The sequence below is a fragment of the Panthera tigris genome, chromosome D1 (genome assembly GCF_018350195.1).
Source record: "Panthera tigris isolate Pti1 chromosome D1, P.tigris_Pti1_mat1.1, whole genome shotgun sequence".
In the NCBI taxonomy this organism is placed as follows: domain Eukaryota; kingdom Metazoa; phylum Chordata; class Mammalia; order Carnivora; family Felidae; genus Panthera; species Panthera tigris.
Window position 1 is genome coordinate 18,251,297 of NC_056669.1, and position 12,758 is coordinate 18,264,054.

Below are 12,758 nucleotides of genomic sequence, written 5' to 3' on the forward strand. Positions count from 1 at the left end.
GAAAGAGGTCAAGATTCAAGGGAAGACAAAAACCGGAGAGGCACAGGGGCTGTTTTCTCCTGGTAGTGTCTGCTGATTCAGGAAGAGACACCTGAGAGGCTTATAAGCTGAGCAGTGTTTTTGACAGCCTCACAAGACCAGGAATACAAAACCGAAGACAACAATTTTTCCAAGACCTGATAAGGAAGGTCTTGATAATCCACCATGTTTTGATTAGGTCTCCAAAGGACTACTTCTCAGAAGAAAGGATGAACTGGAAGTAGACTGGCTTACAGATATTTTGAAGCCTAAATTCAAGTAATGTCTGAAATTGGATTAGAGTGTTCAGAGATTACTGGGACCCTGGTTTCCCGCCCACAGCTAGTCTAAATTCTTTCTGGAGAAACACGGTCATTTTCTGAGGCCCTAAATTATTGCTACAATGTTTAACCTACATATATATCCTGTAATTCAAATTAATCAGGCATGTGAGGAGACAAAAAAAAAAAAAACATGAAAGAAAACCAATGTGCAGGTGAATCACACCCACAAGGGCTTCAAATAATAAGCTGTGAGACACAGACTTTAAAATAGCTGTGATATATTCAAAAGAGATAAAAGATTGAGAATTTGTGCAGAGAACTTATAAACTATAAAGCTAAAAAATTAAGAACTCAATAGACAGATGATATATCTGATTGCAGAAAACTGAAGAGAGAGTTAATGAACTAGAAGATAGGTTAGAAGAAAATATCCATCTTAGATTGTAGAGAGATAAATAAACAGAAAATTCCTAAGTGAGCATAAAAGACATAGAAGATAGACCAAGAAAGTACAACATACATGTAACCAGGGTCTCAGATGGAAAGAACAAATGTGTCAGGTGGAGTATCTGAAAACACCGTTGGTAAAGTTTTTCCAAAACAGACGACCTTTCAAAAGAAACAATGGAAGCTAGAAGAAAACGGAATGATATTTTCAAATGCTGGTTGAAAATATCTGCCAATCCTCAAGTCAAAACTAACAAAATATCTTTTTGGAATACAAATGTTAAATGAAGACCTTTACTTAAGACAAAAGTGAGAGGGGCACCTGAGTGGATCAGTTGGTTAAGCATCTGACTTAGGCTCAGGTCATGATCTCGCGGTTCGTGAGTTCAAGCCCCGCGTCAGGCTCTGTGCTGACAGCTCAGAGCCTGGAGCCTGCTTTGGATTCTGTGTCTCCCTCTCTCTCTGCTCCTCCCCCACTCACACTCTGTTTCAGTCTCTGTCTCTCTCTCAAAAATAAAACATGTAAAAAAAAGACAAAGGTGAGAGAATTAATAACCTCTGGTCCATTGCAGTAAGAAATACTAAAAGGCATTTGTCACACACACAGACACAAAATGATTCCAGAAAGAAGGTTGTAGATCACAGGAGGAATAAAAACCAATAAAATTGGAGTTATGTCAGAAAAACAGAAGACTCGGAAGCTCCGTCATTTTGTTTGTCCACAAACCATAAAAAAAAAAAAAAAAAGCTATTTGAATAAACTTCGTAGGAGCTTTGAAAACAATTAAACCAAGCATGCCTAATCAAGAAAAAAATCTTCAAAACTATAGGAAAGCACTGTGGTACTTTTGTGGTATCCTTGTCCCACCACCTCCCTGATGCAGTGATGACAGTCTGGGTTTTCAGCACTCGGAAACCTAGTTCACCATCTTGAACCGAAGGGAGCAGAACAGACCTTACCTGAAAATTATTATGTATTCAGTTCTGATATGACTGACACTCTCCTTTCTGTCTTATATACTTTGGACTGTGGTTGGAGAAACCGGTGAGCCCTGCTAGTAAAGGTTATAAAGGGACTTTAAGCCCACAGACACCCCTCCCCACCCCACCCCCCTACCCCCAGCCTGGGCAAGAGATTCTAGGTGGAGACATACAATACAGCATCGAAAGCCCTGAGAACAAACTGAGGTGAGACCCTGGGAAATGAGGACATTCAAAAGCAACCATATATACGGAGGAATTTAGAAGTCACCTGCATGCCCAGAAAAATCCGTTCTCAGAAAAGTCTTGACAAGACTTTAAATTTTCACCATAGGCTGATCCCTCGGCTCAGAGCAAGTATAGCTAATCTGTAAAAACTGCCTCAGTACAGATCCAGTCTTCAAAGACTGGGAAACATGGCTGTTGTCTCCCTGTCGATCTCTCTATCTCCGTCTCTGTCTCTTCTCTTCTTCTTTCTCTCTCTGAGTGTGTGTGTATTTGTGTGTGTATATGTGTGTGTTGTTTATTTGTTTGTTCCTGGCTTTCAAGGGAACCTCCATCAAAACATTAGCCGAACATGAATTTTAAAAACAGAGACTTAAATGAGCTCATCCTTCCAAAAATAGTCTGCAAAAGTCTCAAAACAAATAAGCTATTATAGCTTTCAACAATTACAAAACAACAAAATAGAATGTGAATCCTGGGGAAGTAAACAGTGAATCCTGGGGAAGGGAATCTGAAACACCATTTCCAGAGTTACCAGATTATAATAATCAAATATCCAATTTTCAACAACAAAAATTCACGAGGCACGCAAAGAAACAGAGAAATATGACTCATTCAAAGGAATAAAAAAAATTGACAGAAACCATCCCCATGGAAGCCCAGACATCAGGCTTCCCAAACAAAGACTTTAAAACATCTGTTTTAAATATGCTCAAAGGCCCAGGGGAAAAAATGGACAAAGAACTAAAGGAAATCAGGAAAACAATATATGAACAAAATGAGAATATCAACAAAGAGATAGAAAACATAAAAAGGAACCAAACAGAAATCTAGAGCTGAATAGTACAATAACTGATATTAAAAAAAAAATCACTACAGGATTCAACAGCGGATACGAATCAATAGAAGAAAACAGAAAACTTGAATTTAGGACAACTGAGATTCTTATGATGAGCAGAAAGAAAAAAAGAATGAAGAAAAATGAACAGGGCTTAAGGGACTTGTGAGGCAACATCAGTGTACCAACGTATGCATGATGAGAGTCCCAAAAAAAGAAGAAAGGAAGGAGAAGAAAGATTTTTTGAAGAAAAACCTTGGGACAAAACTCCCCTAATATGATAAAAGATATGAACTTACAAATCCAACAATCTCAACAAACTCCAAGTAAGAGAAACACAAATATGCCACCCTGAAACACATTATAATCAAACTTTTGAGGTCAAAGACAAAGAGAGAATCTTGAAAGCAGAGAGAAGCAACACATCACATATAAGGAATACTCAGTAAGATTATCAACCAATTTTTCATCAGAAACCTTGAAGGCCAGAAGGTGGTAGGAATATATTAAGGGTATGTGCTGAAAGGAAAAAAAAAAACATGGCAGCCAAGAATTCTATATCTGCAAAACCGTCCTTCAAAAATGAGGGAGGAAGTAGGGTGGTTGAGTGTCTGACTTAGGCTCAGGTCATGATCCAGCTCATGGTTCAAGAGTTCAAGCCCCATGTCAGGCTAGCTGCTGTCAGCACAAAGCCTGCTTCGGATCCTCTGTCTCCCTCTCTCTCTTCCCCCGCCCCCACTTGTGCTCACTCTCTCTAAAATAAATAAACAATTTAAGAAAATGAGGGAGGAAGTAACACATTCCCAGATAAACAAAAGCTGAGAGAGTTCATTACTACCAGATCTGGCCTAAAAGAAATGCTAAGGGGAGTTCTTCAGTATGAAATGAAATACTGTAACTTGAAGCTGTATGAATATATAAATTCATGGGCAGATATAAAAGTTAGTATTATTGTTATCTTAGTTTGTAACTTCAATTTTCATTTTGTACAAGATTTGAAAGACAAATGCATAAAATAATTATAAGTCTATGTTAATACACAGTATATAGAGATGTCATTTGTGACACTGATAACATCAAATGGGGAGGAAGAGCTATAAAAGAATACAGCCTTTATATGCAATTAAAGTTGAGTATCAGTTTAAAATAGATCGTTATAACTTTAAGATGTTATATGTAAGCCCACAGTAACCACAAAGAAAATATCTATAGAATATACACAAAAGGACACGATAAGGGAATCAAAACATGTTGCTACAAAAAAAAAAAAAATCAACTAAACACAAAAGAAAGCAGTAATGGAGGAAATGACGGACAAAAATTCTAAAGGCATATAGAAAACAAATAATATCATGGCGAACTTAAGTCCTTTCTTGTCAGTAAGTACTTTAAATATAAGTGGACTAAACTCCCCAAGAAAAGGACATAGTTTGGAAGAATGGATAAAAAAAAAACAAAGCAGAATTCAAGGACAGTCTCTAAAGAGACTCCCTTTATATCTAAAGACACACTTAGGTTGAAAGTGAAATGATGGAAAAAGGTATTCTGAGCAAATAGTCAAAAAGAGAGCAGGGGTGGCTAGACTAATATCAAAGTAGACTTTAAGTCAAAAACTGTTATAAGGGACAAGGGCATTATATATTGAGAAAAGGGTCAATTTACCAAGAAGATATAACAATTATAAATAAGCACAAGACAACAGAGTTCCAAAACACATGAATCAAATATTGACAGCATTGAAGGGAGAAACAGCTCTACAAGAATACTAGGAGACCTTAATACCCTAGTGTCAAGACTGAACAAACAGAAAAGCAGTAAGGAAACTCCATCCATTTGGGCTGGTATAACAGAGTACCATAGACTGGATGGCTTATAAACAATAGAAATTTATTTCTCACAGTTCTAAAGGCTGAAAGTTCAAGATCAAGGTACTGACAGATTTAGTGTCTGGGGAGCATGCTTCTTGATTGGTAGATGGCCATCTTCTCACAACATCCAAGGTAGAAAGAGAAAGGGAGCTCTCTGGGGTTTCTTTTATAAGGATACTAATCCCATTTTTGAGGACTCCAACCTCATGACCTAATCACATCCCTAAGGCCCCACCTCCTAATACCATCACATTGGGATTAGGACTTCAATATATGAATTTGAGGGGGTCATAAATATTCTGTTGCAGAAACAGAGAACTTAACACTGTGGACCTAATTGACATATAAAGAATATTCCACCCAACAATATCAGAATACACAATTCTCTCAAGCACATATGGAACCTTCTCCAGGTTAGATCAATTGTTAGGCCATAAAACAATTTTTAATAAATTTTAAAAGACTGAAATTGTACAAAGTATCTTTCCTTAGCATAACGGAATGAAATGAAACCAATGACAGAAGAAAAATTTACAAATATGTAGAAATTAAACAACACACTGACACAAGCAAATGGGTCAAGGAAGAAGTGACAAGGTAAATCAGAAAATATGTTGAGATAAATTAAAATGAAAATACAACAGACAAAAAATTGAAGTATAGTCAAAGTAGTGCCAAGAAGGAAACATATAGCTGTAGATGCTTCCATTAAAAAGATTCCAAATCACCAACCTAACTTTATACCTTAGAGAACAAGAGAAAGAAGAATAAACTATACCTACATCTATTAGATGGAAGGAAATGATAAAGATTAGAGCAAAGGTAAATAAAAGAGAGTATCAAAAAATAATAGAGAAAATGAAGTGAAACCAAGAGTTGTTTCTTGGAAGAGATTGACAACTTTGACAAACCTTTAGCTAGTTTGGTTAAGAAAAAAATGAGTGAAGGCTCAAAAAACTAAATTCAGAAATGAAAGCGGGGATATTTATACTGATTTTACAGAACTAAGAAGGATTATAAAAGAGTATGAGAAACTATGGTATGGCAACAGTGGATAGCCTGGATAGAATGAACAAACTCATAGAAACAACAGCCTACGAAGACTAAACCTTCATTAAAGAAATAGAAGATCTGTATAGGCTTCTAACTAGCAAGGGATGGAATCAGCAATCAAAAACCTGACAGCAAAGAAAAGTCCAGACAAAATAGTCTTTAAGGTAATAAGCATTACTAGAAATAAGTGGGATATTTCACAGTGAGGAAGTTTAACTTACCAGCAAGAGAATCAATTTTAAACTGGTTATTTATCCTACAACATGTTGTCGAAAGACCCAGATCAAAAATGTTCAGAACTACAAGGAAAAACAAATTCATCCACAGTCATAGTCAGAAATTTAACATACCTCTGTGGCAACTAATAAAACAAGGAATGAATCTGCTTTAACAATTGTTACAAAAATCAATTTCTAACAAAAAGTCAATAAGAATACAAGAAGTTTGACTAACACAATTAACAAGCTTGATCTAATTGCTTATGTAGAACACCGAACTCCACAACTGTTGTATAACATATTTTCAGGCCCTCAAAAAAGTTTCTCTCAAGTTTATCACATGCTTAGCCACAAAGCAAAGCTTGATAATTTCCAAAAGATTGAAATCCTATGGCATGTGTTCTCTGACCACAGTTTCATTGGACTAGAAATTGATTTAAATATCCCTTAAAAATCTCCATACGTTTAGAAGTTAAGAAATATACTTCTAAATAACACAGAGGTCAAAAGAAGAAATCACAAGGGTAACGGACTGCCTATTTGTGTCCCACCAAAATTCATATGTTGAAATCCTAACCGCCAAAAGAATGGTATTAGGTGGGCCTTTGGGAGGTTTGGGAGGTAAAGTTTAAATGAGGTCTTGAGGCTGGAGACCACATGATAGGATTAATTTACTAACAAGAAGATAAAGAGACTACCTTTTGTGGGAGCAAAGTGGTAGCTGGGCTGCTCCTGGAACTGTCGCTGCTTTGGGTTCTCTGTCAGGCTTCCTAGCAGTGGCCTAACGGAAAACTAAGAAAAGATGTCTGAATGTATTCGGGGAACCAAAGACGAGAATGACAAGCCCATTGAAATACCATCAGAAGACGATGGGACAGTGCTGCCGTCCACAATTGCAGCCCAGTTTCTGGGGGCCTGTGGATTGAGCTCCAGGAGTCCAGTGTCTCAGTGTATGAGAGGTATCTGGCTGGTAGAAGGAATTCTGCATGCCCCCGAAGCTGGCTGGGGAAATCTGGTATATGTTGTCAACGATCACAAACTATCTTTTTGTCAACAAAAGAAAAATGGATGAGACGGATGCTTCTTCACCAGTGAAAGCGAAAAGAGCTGTCCAGAAAACATCGGATTTAATAGTGTTGGGTCTCCCGTGGAAAACGACTGAACAGGATCTAAGAGAATATTTTAGTACCTTTGGAGAGGTTCTTATGGTTCAGGTCAAGACAGATCTTAAAACTGGTCATTCAGAGGGGTTTGGTTTTGTTCGTTTTACGGAATACGAAACCCAGGTGAAGGTAATGTCGCGGCGACATATGATAGAGGCACCACGGTGTGACCGTAAACTTCCTAATTCTAAGCAAAGCCCAGATGAGCCTTTGAGAAGCAGGAAGGTGTCTGTTGGGCGCTGTACAGAGGACATGACCGCCGATGAGTGGCGGCAGGTTTTTTTGCCAGTACGGAGAAGTGGCAGACGTCTTCATTCCCAGACCGTTCAGGGCGTTTGCCTTTGTTACATTTGCAGATGATCAGGTGGCCCAGTCTCTTTGTGGAGAGGACTTGATCATTAAAGGAATCAGCGTCCATACAGCCAATGCTCAACCTAAGCACAATAGCAATAGACAGAAAGAAGTGGAAGAATTGGTGGTAATCCAGGTGGCTTTGGGAATCGGGGTGGATTTGGTAACAGCAGAGGGGGTGGAGCTGGTGTGGGAAACAATCAAGGTGGTAATACGAGTGGGGGGATGAACTTTGGCACTTTTAGCATTAATCGGCAATGAAGGCAGCTGCCCAGGGGGCACTGCAGAGCAGCTGGGGCATGGTGGGCATGTTAGCCAGTCAGCAGAACCAGTCAGGCCCATCGGGTGATAACCAAAGCCAAGGCAACATGCAGAGGGAGCCAAATCGGGCCTTTGGTTCTGGAAATAACTCCTATACTGGTTCTGATTCAGGTGCAGCGACTGGTTGGGGATCCGCATCAGATGCAGGGTCAGGCAGCGGTTTTAATGGAGGCTTTGGCTCCAGCACGGATTCTAAATCTTCTGGCTGGGGAATGTAGACGGTGGGGTTGGTATAGACTGGTGGGAATTCAGATTTTTCTAAACACATGGTAAGTATGTTGTAAAATACATATGTACCGAGAATTTTCAGAATTGGTCTGTTCAGTGTGGAGTATATTCAGCAGTATTTTTGACATTTTTCTTTAGAAAAAGAGGACAAGCTAAAGGAATTTTGTAAGTTTTGTTACATAAAGGGTTGAAATATTGAGTGTTTGAAAGTGAACTGCTGTTTGCCTGATTGGTAAAAACCCAACACACTACAATTGATATCAAAAGTTTTCTCCTGGAATATTTTATCCCTGGACTTGTCAAGTGAATTCTTTGCACATTCAAAATAGAAACCATTGATTAGAACTACACTGTTTTCTCCTTGTTTTAATTTGAACCCCACCATATGAATTTTTTCCATAGGAAAATCTCCTCTTTTGGAGATCATGGTGTCACAGTGTTTGGTTCTTTTGTTTTCATTTTTGTTTTTTGTTTACATTTGTCTCCCTTCGTGTGCAAAAGTACAATACGAAGGCTTCATTTAATCTCTGTAGTTCAGCTCATTTCAAATGTTTATGGAAGAAGCACTTCACTGAAAGTAGTGCTGTAAATATTCTGCCATACGAATACTTCCGTCTACAGGCTCTCTCGTTCAAGACTTCGTCATCACGCTGCACAGGCTGCGTTTTTGATGGTGGGTGTCCCATTTTTACCCACTACTCTTTATTTCATGGAGTCGTATCAACGCTATGAACACAAGGCTGTGATATGGAACCAGAAGGCTGTTTGAACTTTTGAAACTTTGTGTGGGATTGATGGTGGTGCCGAGGCATGAAAGGCTAGCGTGAGCGAGAAAAGGAGAGAGCGCGTGCAGAGACTTGGTGGTGCATAATGGATATTTTTTAACTTGGCGAGATGTGACTCTCAATCCTGTGGCTTTGGTGTGAGAGTGTGCAGAGAGCAGTAATAGCAGATAATGTATGAATGTGTTTCGCATTCAAAGGACCTCCACATCTGTTGGAAGACTTTAAGTGAGTTTTGTTCTTAGATAGCCCCGTTAGTTGGATGTGTTGAGTGAAACGATACTTGTATTTCCCCTCCCCTTTTGTCAACTGCTGTGAATGCTGTATGGTGTGTGTTCTCTTCTGTTCCTGATCTGTAAGTGTGGTCCTGTGAACTGAAGCTGGTGGGTTGAGAAGATGGACTGAGCTTGTGGTGTGCTTTGCAGGAGTACTGGGAAGCAGAGTTCACCAGTGAGCTCGGGGTGTCGCCAAGAAGGGTGGAAGTTCTAATGTCTGTCAGCTACCCATAAGAATGCTGTTTGATGCAGTTCTGTGTCCTGTGCTTGGATGCTTTTTATAAGAGTTGTCAACGTTGGAAATTCTTATATAAAACTGATTTAAATTAACAAAAGAGTGTGAGTGTACAAAAGAGTAAAAAATTGAAAAAGAGTGTAAATTAACAAAAGATAAAGAGACTATCGTTTGCTCTCTGTCATGAGGATACAGGGAAGGAAGATATCTATAAGCCAGGATGTGAGTCCTTACCAAACACCAATCTACTAGTGCCTTGATCTCTTGACTTCTTAGCCTCCAGAGCTGCGAGAGATAAATGTTTGTTGTTTAGGCCACTCAGTCCATGGTATTTTTGTTACAGCAGCTTGAAGTGACTGAGACCACAAGTGAAATGTGAACTAGGTGGGAAAAAAAATACAACGTATCAAATTTTATGGGATGCAGTAAAATAGTGCTTAGTGGGAAATTTATAGCATTGAATGCCTGTATTAGACAAAGAAGTAAGATGTAAAATCAGTCATCCAAGCTTCCACCATAGGAAACTAGAAAAAAGAAGTACAAATCAAATCCAAACTAAGCAAAAGAAAAAACAAATTAAAACAGAAATCAATGCAATTGAAAACAGGGAATTAATAGAGAAAATCAATAAAATCAAAAGATGTTTCTTTTAAAAGATCAATATAACTGATAAGCCCTTAGCCAGTCTATCTAAATAGAAAAGAAAGGCAAAACAAATTACAGTGATCAAAAATGAAAGAGAGGGCATCACTATGGACCCCATGGCATGAAAAGGATAATAAGAGAATGCAATGAACAACCCTACACCCAGAAATGTGATGACCCAGATGAAATGGACCAATTCAGTGAGACACAATTTGTCAAAACTCTTATAGGAAGAAAGAATCTGAATAGCCCTATGTCTAAAAAAGAAACTGATTCAAGAATTCATAAACTTTCGGGGCACCTGTGTGGCTCAGTTGGATGAGCGTCCGACTTTGGCTCAGGTCATGATCTCCCGGTTTGAGAGTCTGGGCCCCACGTGGCTCTGTGTTGACAGCTCAGAGCCTGGAGCCCGCTTTGGATTCTGTGCCTCCCTTTCTCTCTGCTCCTCCCCTGCTCACACTCTGTCTCTCTCTCCCTCAAAAATAAATAAACATTAAAAAAAAAGAATTAATAAACTTTCAAAACAGAAAACACCAGGCCCAGAATTCACTAGTTAATTCTACCAAACATTTAAGGAAGAAATTATATAAATTCTCTATAATCTTTTCCAGAAGATAGAAGCAAGAGTACTTCCTAGTCTATGAGGCCAGGATTACCCTAATACCAAAACTGAACAATGAGATTACAAAACAAGCAAACTAAAGACCAGTATCTCTCATGAACATAGATGCAAAAATCCTCAAAAAAAAAATCACAATAAATTGAATCCAGCAATGTATAAAAATAATTCTACACCATGACCACTAGGGGTTTATTCCAAGTAGGCAGGGCTGGCTCACTATTCAAAAATCAATTAAGGTAATGCACGCTACCAAAAGACCAAAGAAATGAGGAAATATTTAAAACTGAATGATAACAAAAATGCTATATATCAGAACTAGGAGACACAACTAAAGCTCTACTTAGAGGCAGAAATGTAGTTCTAAATGTATATTTTAGAAAAGAAGAAAGTTTGGGGTGCCTGGGTGGCTCAATCGGTTAAGCATCTGACTTTGGCTCAGGTCATGATCTCACAGCTCATGGGTTCGAGCCCCGCATTGGGCTCTGTGCTGACAGCTCAGAGCCTGGAGCCTGCTTCGGATTCTGTGTCCCTCTCTTGCTCTGCCCCTCCCTCAGTCATGCTCGCGCTCTCTCTCTCTCTCTCTCACTCTATCAAGAATGAATACACGTTAAAAAAAATTAAAAAAAAGAAAGTTAGAAAAAGTATTGTAAATTATATTTAATAAGAAAGAGCAGAAGGAAGGAAGCAATAAGTAGAAAATAATGAAACAAGAAAAAATAAAATAGATTTCACAGAACTGATCATTGATTCTTTCAGAAGACCAACAAAATTTGGAGACTAATAAAGGAAAAAAACATGGAGTAATTAACCAGTATCTAAAATAAAAATGAAAAATGAACTATTCGGACCTCATCAACATAAAAATCTTCTGCACAGCGAAGGAAATAATCAGCAAAACTAAAAGGCAACTGACAGAATGGCAGAAGATATTTGCAAATGACATGTCAGATAAAGGGTTAGTATGCAAAATCTATAAAGTACTTGTCAAACTCAACACCCGAAAAACAAATAATCCAGTGAAGAAATGGGCAAAAGACATGAATAGACATTTCTCCAAAGACATCCAGATGGCCAAACGACACATGAAAAAATGCTCAACATCACTCAGCATCAGGGAAATACAAATCAAAACCACAATGAGATACCACCTCACACCTGTCAGAATGACTCACATTAACAACTCAGGCAACAAAAGTCATTGGCCAGGATGTGGAGAAAGAGGATCTCTTTTGTACTCCTGGTGGGAATGCAAACTGGTGCAGCCACTCTGGAAAACAGTATGGAGGTTCCTCAAAAAATTAAAAATAGAACTACCCTACGCCCCAGCAATTACACTACTAGGTATTTATCCAAGGGATACAGGTGTGCTATTTCGAAGGGACACATGCACCCCCATGTTTATAGCAATACTATCAACAATAGCCAAAGTATGGAAAGAGCCCAAATGTCCATCAACAGATGAATGGATAAAGAAGATGTGGTATGTATGTATATATATACACACACAACAGAGTATTACTCAGCAATCAAAAAGAATGAAATCCTGACATTTGCAACTACATGGATGGAACTGAAGGTATGATGCTAAGTGAAATTAGTCAGAGAAAGACAAATATCATATGACTTCACTCATATGAGGACTTTAAGAGACAAAGCAGATGAACACAAGGGCAGGGAAGCAAAAATAATATAAAAACAGGGAGGGGACAAAACACAAGAGACTCTTTAAATATAGAGAACAAACAGAGGGTTACTGGAGGGGTTGTGGGAGCAGGGGTGGGCTAAATCGGTAGGGGGCATTAGGGAATCTACTCCTGAAATCATTGTTGCACTATATGCTAACTAACTTGTATGTAAATAAAAAAAAATAAATTAAATAAAAATGAGTTATCACTGCAGACACTGAAGCTCTGATAAATATAATAGGATATATTATACACATCTCTATACTAATACATTTGAAAATTTATATGGAGTGGACAAATTCCTAGAAAAATACAACTTACTGAAACTGATACAAGAAGAAATAGGAAAATCTGAATAGTGCTATAATTAAAAAATAAATTGACAAAAAAGAGAAAGAAATTGAATCCATAATTTAACACGTTCCATATAGAAAACATCTAGGTCAAACAGCTTTGTTGGAGAACTTTAACAATCAGCTAAGGAGTTAATAATGCTAATATTACACAAGATTTTCCAGA

At 38.2% G+C, this 12,758-nt stretch overlaps 1 long non-coding RNA gene and 1 pseudogene across 2 annotated transcripts in view; one reads left to right on the plus strand and one right to left on the minus strand.

The window, feature by feature from the left end:
- The window catches only part of LOC122231041, a 40,569-nt gene that overhangs the window by 22,037 nt on the left and 5,774 nt on the right, over positions 1–12,758 (minus strand). The gene's annotated exons all lie outside the window — the stretch shown is intronic.
- On the plus strand, positions 6,735–7,985 carry LOC102949342 (annotated as a pseudogene).